The 14,505-nt window shown below is 50.7% G+C and overlaps 1 protein-coding gene across 16 annotated transcripts in view; it reads left to right on the top strand.

The window, feature by feature from the left end:
- The first annotated feature begins 7,930 nt into the window (after positions 1–7,930).
- The window catches only part of PRRC2B (proline rich coiled-coil 2B), a 50,014-nt gene continuing 43,439 nt past the window's right edge, over positions 7,931–14,505 (top strand). For 8 of the 16 annotated variants that reach the window (XM_035555187.2, XM_050714543.1, XM_050714542.1 and 5 more), the window contains exon 1: positions 7,968–8,137. The gene's annotated coding sequence lies outside the window, so the exon portion shown is untranslated. Of the gene's footprint in view, positions 8,187–14,505 lie in introns of all 16 variants that reach the window. The other 8 variants (XM_050714544.1, XM_035555184.2, XM_050714545.1 and 5 more) reach the window with 4 other exon arrangements.

Below are 14,505 nucleotides of genomic sequence, written 5' to 3'. Positions count from 1 at the left end.
TTCCAACCTCCCTATCTCCCCCTGCAGAGGCTGTGTCCTTCCCAGCCCAGTGGCTTGTGGCAGAGCTGGGCTCATTGCTGGGCCCTGGAGGAGCTCCCAGGGCCCTGCTGGGAGGAACGGCTCCATCCATGGCTTATTTTCCTCCTGGCCTCGTCCCTCTCCCCCATCCTTAGTCCTCCTCCTTTGCTCTCCTGTGAGCCCAGCAGGCAGACTTGTCCCTGCCTTGACGGAGACCAGAGCTGGGGAAGGAGGCAGCACAAATTTCCCCTTGTTTCCCTGGCTGCATCACCACCTCAGCTCCACTTTGCATCCTGAGCAAGGGTGTTTGGGCTCTCCATCACTACTGTGGCCGTTTCCATCCTGCTGTGCCCCTTGGCAGGACCAGATGGCGAAAAGAAAGGGACTGCTCTGCAACACGGATTTAGTTCAGCAGTGCGACCCCTTCCCTTCTCTCCCTCCTGCTCTTTTACCCCCTCCACCTCCCTCATTTCCCTCCCAGGGCTCTATCCCTCCTTTCCCATCCCCTCCACCTTTCTCCCCCTTATTTCCCCACCTCCTCTCCCCCTACACCCACCCCACATCCCGGCCCAGCAGCGGATGAAGGATTTAGGTCTCCCGCAGCAGGACCACCACTTATCGCCTTGATCTCCACCCCGGGGACAGTCGGTAGGTGTGGGACCCTTGAGGGATGGGCGGCACAGAGCTGTCCCCCCCCCCCATCCCACCCCACCCCAGCCCGGTGCTCCCCGGGGAGATGCCGGGGACGGAGCGCGGCCGGCGGCGGCTCCCAGGCTGGGTTTGTCGCTCCCTCTAGCGGGGACGAAGCAGGATGGCGCTGGGCTGCCAGGAGGGGTCCTGGGGGGAGAAATCCCGGCCCGTTCTGTCGAGCTGATCCCAAAGGGCTCCCCAGTAGGGCATGGGGAGATCCCGGCCTTTGGGGGCTGGAGCTTCTCGGGTTGGGACTGTGTCTTCCCAGGCAGATACTCGGCTCCCGCTGGAATATTTAGGAAGCGTGGTAATAATTAAAGAGAGCGAACTCATGAGGGACTTGGTGAGACCTGATGAGGCAGAAGGGACAAATGTAGTCACGAGAAAAAGGGCTCGCTAAAGCGTAGCGTTATTTTATAAATCGTCTGTGAAAAGGGGAATGCTGCAGCTCTGGAGAGGCTCCAGATGATGACCTTTGCCTGGGAGCTCTGGAAGTGGATCCCACAGCCCCTGCTAACCACAAGTTGTCATCTCTGTCTCTGCACGTGTGCAGGATTCACACGCTGGCCGGGCTGCGATCATCCTGTAGCAGATCAGAGGCACGCTTGTCAGGGACAGCGAGAGTCTGCTCGCTTACAGCAGGGGCTGCAGTTCTCCCAAAATCACTCATTCTCATCAGCTTCATCACGTTCAGAGGCAGCTGATCGTTCCCTTTGGCGGGGCGAAGCGAGATATTTTTGAACTGCGAAACAACAGCTGTCTCGCAGCACACGGAGCGGGGGAATCAGATGGTTGGGACTGAAGGCTGGAACCGTGAACCCAAACGCGTCCCCGAGCCTGCATTCCTGCCACATCTGTGGTCATTGTGAGGGCTTCAAGGCAGGCAACAAAACCGTGTCGGTTTAAATCTCGACTGAATATCAGGCATTGCAAAAATGAATTACTTTAAGGTGCCTCAAAATATCTTTAATAAATTTAGGGCATCTATGGGTTTGCCTGTCCACGTGCTCGATTTCTGGGAGGTCTGCACCTCCTTGTCAGTGCAGGTCTTGTGGCTAACTCCAGCCTGAAATATTTGGCTGAGTTTGTCCCCAAAGTAGGCTGTGGTTTTCCTGAGTGGACAGACAGAAGTGAAATAGCATTTTCAAGAGACAGTGGGTTTTGTTGCTGAAATTTCCCCATCAGTTCTCCAGAGGTTTGGCTCCAGCATTGTTTGGGACAATTGCTGATCTTCAAGTCAGAGCCAAATAAAGCTGATAACATTGCCTAATGCAGTGACCTGCTTATGAATGGCTGTAAAAGTCAGACAGGTTGAGCTAAGGCAGTCATGTGTTGCCTTTCTGGGAAATATTTCTTGTGCTTTGAGATGTGCTTTCTAGGATCCCATGTCAAATAACTGAATTCCCATATTTGTCTTGATTTCCTCCTCCAAACTCTTTGAAAAAAAAAGAGAGTTTGACAGAGGCTAACCAAAGGTGCTAAGTTCAAAAGCAGACACTCCTAACTGGTTTTCAGCATGCTCTGGTGGCAAGTGCTGCATTGAACAAAAAGGTCCTTGCCTGATGAAACTTCTTTAGTATTTGCAGCTACATTTCCCTGGTTTCTTCTGAGTGTGCTGAAATGTCAGCATGTCACCAACAGTCTTTGGAGTCTTTTCAAGAATACAAACAGTTTTGTTGTGAGGAAGGTGCATGGGGCTTCTTGAATTTTCTTGATTTTTTTTTTTTTTTTCCTGGAACCTCTTCCTATTTATGCAATCAAGGCTGTGGGAAGGCTTCCCAGTGGCTGTAGTAAAAAGGAGTTTGGGGTTTTAAATCTGGACTGAGAACAGCCTTGTTAGCTTCTGAACAGCACAGCCAAATGAAAAATCATGAAGCCAGGATGAGCAGAAGCTGTAGCCTTGTTTTGCAGTTACACCCAGGGAAAAACTGAAGTGATGGCTGATGAAGTGCCTCCAAAATACTTGCAGTATCAGGCAACTGGTATTTGATCCTCATTGCAGACAAAGCTCAGCACTAAAGCCAGCTGAAAGCAATCCACTTCTCACTGGAAGAATAGTTTCTTCCTTTTAATCAGCCCTGTTTTAAATGATTTCCTTTTTTAGAGCCTTAAATAGTCATTTTATTTTCTCCTTCAGGCAGCCAGCATTCACTCACTAAGAACGGCGTAGGTCAGCAGACTTGAAAAGGACAAACAATAGTCTGGCAAACGGAAATGCTTCGATGGCATCTTGTTCTCATGCAGAGCCTGCGGTTCCCATAGGCCACAAAGGAATAAAGAAGAGGAACTTCTTCAGCAGCTACAGGAGCAAGAGCCACTCACCTGTGAGAGCTAGGGGAAAAAGAAAAAAAAAAAAAAAAAAGGCAAATAAGACTGGCTGGGGCGCCCGGCCCCTCCTGCAGTAGGAAGGAACTGGAGTCAGTGGGTCTGTCCTGCCTCTATGGTGAGATTTGATGGAGAAAAAGAATGGGAGCTGGGGGCAGACAGAGGGGACCCCTAGGCCTGGGGGTGGCCAGAGCTACTCTGGATGCCTCTAGGGAGGGGATGTGGGTGCTGGCATGCCGAGAGAGCGGCCACCTGCCTTTGTGAGAGCAGGAGAGGAGCAGCCGGCCTGGCTGCATGATGCACAGGAGATGGGCAGGGAGTGCATCCCACCTGGGCACCCAGACTGCTGCCCTTCCACGCAGAGCTGGCCAGGGAAAGGAAGGAGAGCGTGCAGCTGGGGATGCCAGAACCAGATGACACTCTAAGGGAAAGAGGATTTTGGGTAGCTGTGAGGATTGATTTTCTTTGGATCTGGAAAAGACAAGTTGTGTTTGACCAGAGGATTTCTCTGTTGTAGTTATTGATGGGATAGAGCAAGCTGGGGAGGAAAAAAAAAGGTTCTTTTCAGTGAAAACAGTGAAGTTCTGACATCCCTTCTTTGATACACAATGAAAACTTGACATTTAGTGTTTTTTTTTTTAGTTCCAGAAACACCAGCAAGAACACATTTTCCCAATGGTTGGAGCTACTCAGGTAGAATATTGAAGACCTTGATTAAAGTCTGTGGTTTACTTTTTTCTTTTATATTTTCCCCTCCATAGGGCATGTTTTTTTTCCACACCCATCTGTAAAATAAATCTTTGTGCATGTAATGGTTCAACAATCTCAGAGCCTGAGATGAATTCAGTGCCCTGGGAACTGGTCAGGTATTCAATGAATGTTGTGGGAGGGAAAAAATAAAATGAAGAAACTACCAACCGGCCCTGAGAGCAGAGCTGCTGTAACTGCATGGCAAGACCCCAGGCACTTAATTAGATGCACTGAGGGGACCATGCCATAGGTTAGTGTAAATGAGCACAGTGTTGCAGTCTTTGCTTTCCCTGATCAGATTTAACCTAGTTTAGAGGAAAAGCCAAGAGTCCTCAGTTTTCATGTTCTTTTCACATTCCCCACATTTTCATTTCGCTGCATTTCACATTTCTAATCCCTCATGGGATTAGAAAGCACATTCTGCCATGGACAGGTCACTCCACAACTGTCCACAATGTTTCTTCTGCAGCAGCTGATGTTGGCTGCTGTCTGAGATGGACGGAAAACTAGAAGGACCACGATCTGACCCCATAAAGCAAATGCATGCCTTGTGTGTGCTGAATGGCCTCTGGATGGAGTATGGAGTGGGATCACTTTGCTTGTTTCCAAATGGATTGTGGCATTTTGTGAATGACCATAAGGACAGTAAGGGGCTGTCTTATGCTGCAGGCTGATATTTACAGCTGAGCAAAGTGATAGCAAAATAGCATAAGAGCATTTAGCCTTCAGTTTGCTCTGCTGTAAACAACCCTGAAAGATGCAGGCCATGGGTGAGGATTTATAGATGTAGAGCAAATGTTTGAAGAAGCTGCAGAATATAATAGTAATTCAATTATTTCTAGGAAGCCTTAGAGCACAAGACATTTCTGTAGATACAAATTCTATACTAGGGCTGTAAGCCCTCTGCAGTGGTTATTTTCTATTTGACAGGATTCTTAATTAGTGGAAGGATGAAGCACACAGCAGGGTTCATGCATTCACTTGTAATTAATCCCGGGAAGAGGAAGCAGGAGGTTCTGAGTTTGACTCTCACGTCCAGGGGAAAATTTGCTCAGCAGTCTGGCAGAGGTCAAAAATCGGAGTGGGTGAGCAGTCCTTCCAGAAAGGATCCTACACGGAGCTGTGCATTGAACTTCATCCAGGTGAAACCCATTCATCAGTCTGTCCAAATCTCCTCTCACCGTCCCCACCCTGCTCACTGTAGTCTGTTGTGGGTCTAATCACAGCGGGACTCATGTTAAACCCATTCTCATTTATACACAAGCAGGTGAAAGGTGCTGCAGGATGTTCGAAGAGTGGCACAGGAATTCATCACGTTATGCCAAGGTCTGGTGTCATCCTCATGGACCAGGTTGCAGAGGAGCCACGCTTTTCCCTTCAGTGATAGGAACACAATGTCTTTTCACTTTTCAGATGGTGACCATCTCTGAACAGAGAAGAGCTCAGCCCCAATACAGTCCTGACCCATGAGAGTTTACAAAGCTCCATGGAGTTGGCCTCAGTGTGCTGCGAGGCGCAGGTAAAGAAGCAGTTTGTGGGAGCTGCAGCGTACACACCTGATAATGAATATAGAATTGTCTTTCATTTGTTTACTTTGTCCTTTGATCTCCACAACAGGTTGCATTAGTTTTTTCTTTAATTGGCACATCTATTCCCTTGGCCTTGGATTGTTGCCTTGGAGATGCACAGGAGACCTTCAGAGAACTGCTTATTACAGCAGCAGGTGTGCATAGCGCTGACCTGGACAAGCCTGTGTGAGTCACCTGCCGATGGTTTGGGTTGTAGGTGGCTGCGTAAGTCATTGAAAGCGAGGGGATCCCACAGTGCCCAACTCCCGAAGGGCAACATTAATGCCTTTGGGTGTTTGCTGTTATTGTGCATCAACAACAAATAGCACAAGATGGTTCACTCTTCTTCCTCCTCATTTGCTGACAAGGGCTGTGAAACAGCATGGTGCTGCAGGGAAGGGCACCTGAATGTGAAAAGCGGCAGCCCAAATCGGAGGCCCTCTCTGGAAACTTGGCTGACCTGTAGCTTTGCTGGTGGAGGACAGTGAGGTCTGGATGGGCAGGAAGCAAGTTAGAAGAGCTGTTTTTATTTGTGTGTGTGTGCGTGCATGTGTGCACTTGTCTGGCCAGATGGGAAGACTGATGGAGAAAGAAAACCAAACAGGCCAGGCTAATACCCTGACTCCCCAGAGATTTGGGGTAAGTGGGAGTTTGGTAGTGTCAGGAAGGAGAGTGGCGCTCTCCATGCAAGTGCCTGTAAGCAGAAGCAGAGGGCATTGGCTTGCTGTCTCCAGAGAGGAAAAATGTGCTGCATGGAAGATGAGATGGGCAGGAGCAGTGTGATACTTCGTTATCCAGAGAAGGAAGGGATCTGACAGCCAGATGATGGTTTTTAGCAGTGCTTGTGCGTCTCTTGGTAGCTCAGTGCCTGGCAACTTCTATAGCCGTGCAGATCAACTGTAGGAACATCACATATGGTCCAGAAAGCTGTTCCTGCGTTTCCTCCCTCTGCACTACTCCTGATGACTGTTTGAGATCACACACATCTCTCCTGAGCACCAAGCCAGGTGCCAGCCTTCACCCTGCTCCCGTAAGCCTGGGGAGAGGTGGGGGCCGTTCTCCTGCAGCACCAGGGTTGTGTGCTGCAAAAGCCCTCTAAAGGCACCTTCCATTCATAGGGAAGGGGACACAGTGTGACAGCACAGGACTGATGACCCATGAATAAGCTAAAGAAGGCAGTTGCAAGAGGCCAGTTCTCTGTAGACATTGCCCAGGTGCTTGTGGTGTGTGTGTGTATAATGTGTATTTATGGGAGTGATTCAGTATTCTTTCCTATTTTTTAGAGGCTTTTTTTGTCACTGTGGTGGCCCCTGCCAAGATGGTTAAAAACAGGCATTAAAAAAATTAAAAATTTAGAAACTTCAGGGCCACCTTTGAGGCAAAGCAGAGGAATGTATCATATGCAGAGATCCTGAAAATATTAAGTAAGCCCAGATTTTAAAGATTTTTAGTGACTTTTCTCTAATTAAAACCACCCTGAAAATGGCCTGCTTGTCATTTTCAAAAACTGCTGGATGGTTTTTTAAAAAAAAAAATAAATGCATGTATACCTACAGCCTGGCCTTTCACCACAAAATGTAAGCTGTCACACTGCTGAACACCCATGTGTGTTGTGTTACAAGACAGGAAAGGAAAAATAAAGGGGAAAATATTTTGGCTTTGCATGTGAGGAGAGAACTCCCAAGCTACGGAAGATGCCCTGGGTGAGGAACTGCGCTTCATGGCAACTACTACAACATTTTTAGTGCAAACTTCTTGCCAGGAATGCTGCTCACATTGTGTTGACCTGCGTCTCTGTTCAAGCCTGTGGGGTTTGAGGCTTGCCTCATGAGGCTACTTGTATTTTATGGCTGGGTAAGGTTTTGTTTTGTTTTGTTTCAGGATAGAAGTGCTTACTTTGCCATGCTGCATTCATTTCCATTATTGTGAATGGAAAAAAAATTAACTGCATTTCTGGAGTGAAATCCTTCCAGGGGGCAGTTCCTTCAGGTTGCCCATAGAATCAGGGAGGCATGCCAGGCTGACTTCACTGCTGTCTGTGGCAAGGCAAAGGCTCTGGCTGGACAAAAATCCCCACAACAGCCATTGCCCTGCTGCCCTGCCCGGGTTGGCCTCAACAAGGAGGCAAAAACTTCAGGGAAAGTCTCTTGTAGTCCCCTTGAAGGTATCCCTAGGGTGAGTGGTTTGAGCTCAGGACTGCTGAAGGGGGATGTGGCGGTGCACTTGGGGCTTGTGTGTGGCACTTTGTGGGCGGACTGGGTGGGATGGGGTGTGTTGGGTGACTTTGCTGTCCCCAGCCCCTCTTAATACCCCCGTGAGGGGCTCGGTGTGTGGTGAGGCAGAGCCACTGCGGGGGGGGGAAAAAAAAAAAAAAAAAAACACCTCGGGGAAACAATCTCCCCTCAGAGCTGAGCAAGAGCCTGCTCCGGCTGTGTGGAGAGCGGGGCTGGGGGTGGAGAGCGGGGCTGGTGCTGGAGGAAGCCGTCAGGCCGCAGCTCTGCCCCTTTCCTCCTCCTCCTCCTCCATCTTGGGCCGCCCCTCAGTCGCCTGGCCGGCGGGGCTCTGCAGGCGGCGCTGTGCGGAGGGCGGCGGCGCGGCGCCCTCCCGGGCGGGATTGACAGGCCGGGCCGGGGGAGGAGAAGGAGGAGGAGGAGGCGGCAGCGGCAGCGAGAACCCGTATCGCCCCGCCGCCGCCGCGCAATCCGCCGCCATCCGCCGCGCCCCGCGCCCATCGCCCCTCGGCACCCGGCTCCTCAGGCGCTCCCGGCTCCCCGCCACCCCCACAGGTGGGTATCGGGGGCCGGCGGCGGCGGCCGCGGATATTTGGGGCGGTGAGTGGGGCCGGGGGAGGGCGAGGGAGGAGGAGGAGGAGAAGGAGGGAGGAGGAAGGGGGGGAGGGAGAGGGAAGGTGGGACGAGGCAGCCCTAAAATGGAGCCGGAGCCAGCGGCTGCGGCACCCCGCGGCCTCCCCGCCGAGGGTGTCCCCACAACAAATGGGGGTGTGGGGGCTCCCTCCCGCTGTTTGGGGCTGCTTTGGCCGCCGGTGGTTATTGTGTGTGGCCCCCCCCCGGGGTGCTGGGGGCGTCTGGGGCCGATGCGGGGCCTGGCCACCGCCCCCCCCCCTCCCCGTTCCCCCATTCCCCCCTGCGAGGGCCGCGCTGAGGCCTGGGGGAGATTTGGGGTGGATTTGGGGGTTTTTTGGGGCTCCCCCCTCGGCCGGGCCCCCCCTCACACACACACACACACCCCCCCCCGGGGGCTGGGGGCGGCCTCGCAGCCCGCCGCGCCGGCAGCTTGTTTTTCCTCCTCGCCTCGAGTGTGACACAAAGATATTTTTGTCGCGCCGTGCGCCTCGCAGCAAAAACAAGGGGGATGGCACGGCGAAGGCTGCCTTGTTTTGTTGTCGTGAGGGAGCCCACAAAAGGGTTCCTGAGGCCGAGCGCTGAAAAATGCAGGCCGGGTCCCCCCCCCCCCATGAGGGGGGAAAGGGGGGGGCTCACCCTGCAGCTGGGGGAAAGGAGGATGCAGTTGGGGTGTTTTGGCGCTCGGCGAGCTCGCTAGGTAGGTTTGGAAAGGTGTTTTTGCTTCGAGAAGGAGTTTTACAGCTCGGGGTGGGTGGGAGGGCGTCTCCTGCAACGCAGGGGGACCCTAACGGGGGTCCTGGGTGCAGGTGCTGGGCTCGGAGGGGAGGGTTTGCTCAGGGTGCTGGTTAGCAGCTAGCAGGTTTTTTTTTTTTTTTTTTGTTAAGGTGACTACAGACAACCCCCTCGTCTGGGAAATCAGAGCTGACCAGGTTTGAATGAGCTGGGAGTTCGGGGTTTTGTTAGGAAAGTTGTTTTGGCTTGTTCTGAGGGCTTTTTTGTTGTTGTTTTTGTCTTCCGAACATCAGAAGGGTGGGATACGCACTTGAGTATCAGCTCATCAAATACTTGTGTATTAGCTTTACTGGTGTTTGGGGCAGTAACGTATGATAAACATATGTTCGGGACTTAAGTTGTTCTGTTTCTAGGAATAGATATTAAGTGGAAGCGGGTTGCAGTGGCTTCACCATCTGCTGTACCTGGCTGGGAGGGAAGGCATCCCTCCCATTTCAGGACCGAATCGAGCTTTATAGGGAAGGGATTTTATTTTATTTTGCTTTGGAACTTGTCTTGCCTGGTTGAAATACCTATCTGCACGTTTCAGTTTAAATGGAATACTGTAAGTGGGCCTCGGTTCCATCAGGCTCCCGCAGATTTTCGTGGGTACATGGGTGATGCTACTTCTTTCAGAACCGTAGTCGAAGAGGTTCTTCCCAGTTAGCAAAATGTATTTGGGGGGAATGATAAAGAAGACCTCTTCCACATGACCTCTTTGAAGTTCTCTAGTACTTTCTTTGTATAGTTAAAAAGTTCAGATTAAAAATCAGACAAAATCACAAATACTGCTTAAGATTAGTGTTCTTTTTGCTTAATTACGTTTCCTCCAACCAGTCCTAGTACACGTGCTGTCAGCTGTATTTTGGTTTGGTGCTTAATTCGATAGCCACGTTGAGTATAAGGTGATGCTTCTTTTATTCCTAGTTGCTTTCACTGGTCTGGTGTTCTGCACACCTTGAGTAGACAAGATGTCACACGTCTTAGGACATCTTCAGCCGTGTTCACTGATAAGAAAACATGTCTACGTGGCTTGGACAGGCATCTTTTCTCCTAAAAACCAGTAAAACACATAGGCATTTATACAGGTTTCCAAAGTTCTTATATGGTGCCTTTCACTTTGCATGGAATTTTTATTTATTTTTAGTCTGTTAGAGCAATTTTTTGGGGGGAGGGGCCAACTTTTTTTCCTAAATTCAGTGACATTTTTCTTTGGTCCTACAGTATGTATTTTGATAAACTGTGGACTCTTTTTCTATTTTTCTGTGCGCTTGAGAGCTAAAAAATGAAACTCAGCCAACCTGGATGAAGAAGGGAAAGTAAGTAAGTGTTGGAAAGGAGAGGCAGGATTTAAAAGTATTTTAGTTTTAATAAATATGAGTAATGTTCCTAAAGAATTGTTATTATTAAAACGATTTAACTTTTATAGTGATGTTTTAATGAAGCCTTTTATTAAAGCTTTCTGTAAAACCTAACTTCAAAGGCTAATTTGTGTGAACAACCTCCTAAAAGTAGGGGTGGCATTAGAGGCTCTGTTTTTCTCGTGCCTGACGCAACGCGCCCCAGTACCTGACTGAGCGATGGTGTAAAGACAAGTCCTCGCTCTTCGGGTGTCTGGTGCCGATGCTTTTGCATAGCTCCCGACGCCCGTACTGTGTCCTGCAGGCTTTCCCGTGTGAAGTGCAGCTGGCAAATCCCGGGACCATGTTTTTGGCGCGTCTCGTAGTGCCTGCGGTGTGCCTGAGCTGTACAATGCAGCGCCTGTTAGATTAGCCCTTACAGAACTACCTGTTTAAGGTCCAGAAGTGTGAGTTGCTCAAGGCCCTCATTGTGCTCACCTGAGTAATTGGAGGTATTTAAAGGCAAGCTGGGCTAACTTTCTCAAGTGCAGCTGCACCGAAAATAATAGCCTGCATTTTCATTTTTTGTTTTATGATGATACTTACCGTGTACAAGGAGGTCTGGCTATAGCAGGGTTTTTTCCACTTGTAATTGCACGTTTTCTTGTAGTAGATCTAGAAGCAGAAAGGACAGCAGAAACTTGCTGAATACAGACCAGTAACTTCAGGGTGAGGAGGGAGAGAGGGTTTGTTGCAAGGACTGGACGTCTGTGGTCGTCCTCCTTACTAGATTCTTCCTTTTTTTCTGCGACTTGGTGATGATTGTGGTGGCTCAGTATCTGAGGAGCCTGAGTACCTGTGGTGGCCACGCTCTTCAGCTAATCATGCCTTATAAGTGGGCTTTGTTTTTCGCGTGGCACTGACTCATTCTCCTAATAGGTCGATAATTTCACGGCTCCTTATCGCTAGTTTGTCATTTGGAACAGAAGAAACGCAAAAGTGAGACGGGTGTCATCAGGCAGTGAGGCGAAAGCACTGCGAACAGGTAAAGGCCGGGGAGGTGCAGTTTTTTCCTTCCACTGACCAGCTGTTCCTAACTGCTGAAATGAAGTGATTTTGGTACGGTGCACTCCTCCTGGAAAGCCCCTGCTGAAGGTGGTTTCGCAGATATATGCGGAAACCATCTGATTTGACTGAAATGTTCTTTTCCCCAGGAGGAAAAATGGGGCCGAAGCAAAAGATTGTATTATAACGTTAAGCCTTGCTGAAATGTACCTTGGGCTTCTCTTCAGTTAGCAGCTTGTGCTTGTATTCAGGATGTTCTGTGAGCATGTGCTTCCTGTGCAGGGGTGACTGAGAAGTAGGAGCCTATGAGTAAACTTATTGGGAAGTGTATAGCTGCAAATCCTTTTATTTTTATTTTTTTTCCCCTCTGGAATCCCTGATACAGTAACGCAAGCGGTCTAGAGGCTGGTCTGGTAGCACTGGGTTGTTCCGTGTTTACCTGGGGCATTGGTTTGTTCTGAAGCTGCTTGACTTGCGGTGCTGTGGGGTCTGTGAGGACAGACGGCGGTTTTGAGGTGGTAAAAGGTGTGTGTGTCGTTCTGCAGAGGCCGTTCTGCTTTTTCAGTGTGTGGTTCTGAACATCTGAATGTTCAGGACAGTGCTGGTAAGCTAGCAGGGGCAAGAGCTCACTGTTACCTCTGGATAGAATCACGGAATTGGCTAGGTTGGAAAAGACCTTCAAGATCATCAAGTCCAGCCATCTTAAGAGGCTGCAGGCGTTAAGTTGTGGAGGACTGGTGAAAACAGCCGTGCTTTGGGTGCAACGGAAGAGGTAATGGTCTGATCTGAAACCTGTAAAAGTGGCAGAGGAGGGAAGGTGGGCCAGGCCTAAGTACAAAGACGAAAAATCTGAGGAAGAAAGTGAGGACTTGGTGGTGGCACGGAGCATCTGGCCAAGAGGATTCCTCTGTTGCAGTGCAGTGCTTGGAATATACAAGGGGCTTGAATTAGCAGCTGGGAGCATCCTCAATAGCCTTTGAATTCTGGATGAGTGGCACTTAAGAGGAGTAAACTGTGCAGTATTTCCAGAGTTAGTGCCCTGCTGGAAGAGGTTTGACAGAGGAATCCTTCCTGGGTAGCCGCTGAGACATTTTGGGCGCATTTGGTTGTGATTGGCGCTGCAGGGAGTGCGTAGAGGCAGGTTTGAAGAGCTTGCATTGGGACTTTGCCTCCCACAGGCACTTCTTGTGTGGGAATATACTGATTTTTTTTGGAAGCGTTCTGCAGTGGGGTAGGTTCTTCAGCTGTTCCTACCTGTATGTGGGCTGGGAGCCCGTACAAAAGCCTCGAGTGCTCTTGTTCACAGAGTTTAGAGTGGGTTGTGAAGCAGGCAGGGGAGTAGGGACATGCTTGAGAATGTTTCTTCACGGCTGGAATAGTGCAAAGTATGGTTTTATCTTTTTCTTAAATAACCGAAGCACCAAGCTCCCACCTAGCAACTGAAACTTCAGGGCCCGTCATTTAGGAGCGGTTTCACAGGATTTGAGCATTATCACAGCGTTAGCGTTCCGCATCTGAGCAAAGCGGTGCTTTACCGATGGCTGTGATCCTGCTCTAGGACAAGCAGTGCGTGGGGTCGCTCATCTAGGAGGTGTCAGCGGCTTTCCCTGCCCCAGCATTGCAGACCTGCTCCTGCAGACCTGCTCCTGCAGACCTCCCCCTGGACCAGGACTTTGTGCTGCTCTGGGCCACGCAGCATTAGGAAGGTGAGGTGATGGAGGGGGTGGTTCCTCTGGCCCCACAAAGCTGGAGGAGGAGGGTCTGTTTCTTGCCCTGCCGCTCAGCAGAGCTGCGTAGTTCCCTGGTGTCGTTTTTCTGTCTGGAAAATGTGAGTGGTGACGCTCACACACCTTGTCAGTTATGCACCGAGAATATCTCTGTAAATTAAAGCAGCTGTGAAATGCTTTCGCTTCCTGTCCAGCTCAGCGTAGTGCAGATGTCTTGTGCGTGGCCTGAGTTGCACAGCTCCCCAGAAGAGCAGTTAAGACCTCTCTCTTCTTCAGAGTGCCGAGCCGCGCTGCACCTCACCTTGCAGTTTTTTACAGCTTTGTACCTGTGTCCTTTTCCCATCAGATCCCTTTTAGCATCCTCAGCATTCGTTTGTAGTGCGAATGGCTCCTGTGACTAGGGTTCCTGTAAGGAAGGCTGTTGAGAAATGCTGCGCTGCCCTGGTATTGTAAAAATCGGGAAACCTCGAGTAATGCTTCCTTGGAAGCTTCGGTATCCGCAGCGCGTGTCAACTGCAGGCTTGTCTGAACTGCTTGGAATCCTATTGATGGTTCGAACCCGCTGTGTCGGTCCTGATGGCTGTGGGAAATTGGTGAAATCTGACAGGGAACGATCTACTCAGCCTTGCCAGGGCAGCGGGGGACGCTGCAGTCTGGTGTTGGTACCGGCCGGTGCGGCTGAAGGGGTGCCTGCCCGGGGAGCTCCCAGTGCCTGGGGGAGGGCCGGGTCTGCAGAGATCAGCTCAGCTGGGGCATGCAGGAGCCTCTCCCGATTGTGCGCGCGCCGAGGGCTTGGCGTTTACTGCCTGCAGATTAACAGCATCAGGCTTCGTCTGGAGTCCTCCTCGGTGCGTAACCTGAGCGGGAGCTGAGGCCACGAAGTCAGCAGCTGGCCGGGGAGCGTGGCGAGGTTACCAGAGCCAGGTCTGCTGGAGAGAGGCTCGTCGGCACAAGGTGAGCTCCCAGCTCCCCGTGGCAGCGTGATCCTCCCTTCCCAAGGCTGCAGAGAAAACAGAGCTGCTTACTCAACGACTGATGGCATTTGTGTGGAAAGAGCTTTATCTGTTTCTGAAGGAACATCATAACCCGAAAGACTGCCAGCTCTGCTCCGGTTTCCTCTCCTGGCTCGGTGACATCTCTGATCTCCTGCTTGCTTGTTTACTATAAAACCTGTGCTCACGGGAAGGTGAAGTAAGTTCCCGAGCGTGGGACCAGATGAAGGGCTTGTGAAAGGCTGTTTGACTTCACTGGAAGAATCGGTGCGGTTGCTCTTCAGAACGCATCCGTTCCCTTGCAGCAGCCTGTATTACAGTCCTGCGGCTTGTCCCTTGCCCCAGTTGCGCTGGGCTCTTCCAAGGTGAGCTCTGGTTAATGGCTAAAGGCTTAT

Source organism: Cygnus atratus, chromosome 19 (genome assembly GCF_013377495.2).
Source record: "Cygnus atratus isolate AKBS03 ecotype Queensland, Australia chromosome 19, CAtr_DNAZoo_HiC_assembly, whole genome shotgun sequence".
In the NCBI taxonomy this organism is placed as follows: Eukaryota; Metazoa; Chordata; class Aves; order Anseriformes; family Anatidae; genus Cygnus; species Cygnus atratus.
The sequence above is the reverse complement of the archived record's forward strand: the minus strand, read 5'-3'. Positions and strand labels throughout refer to the sequence as shown.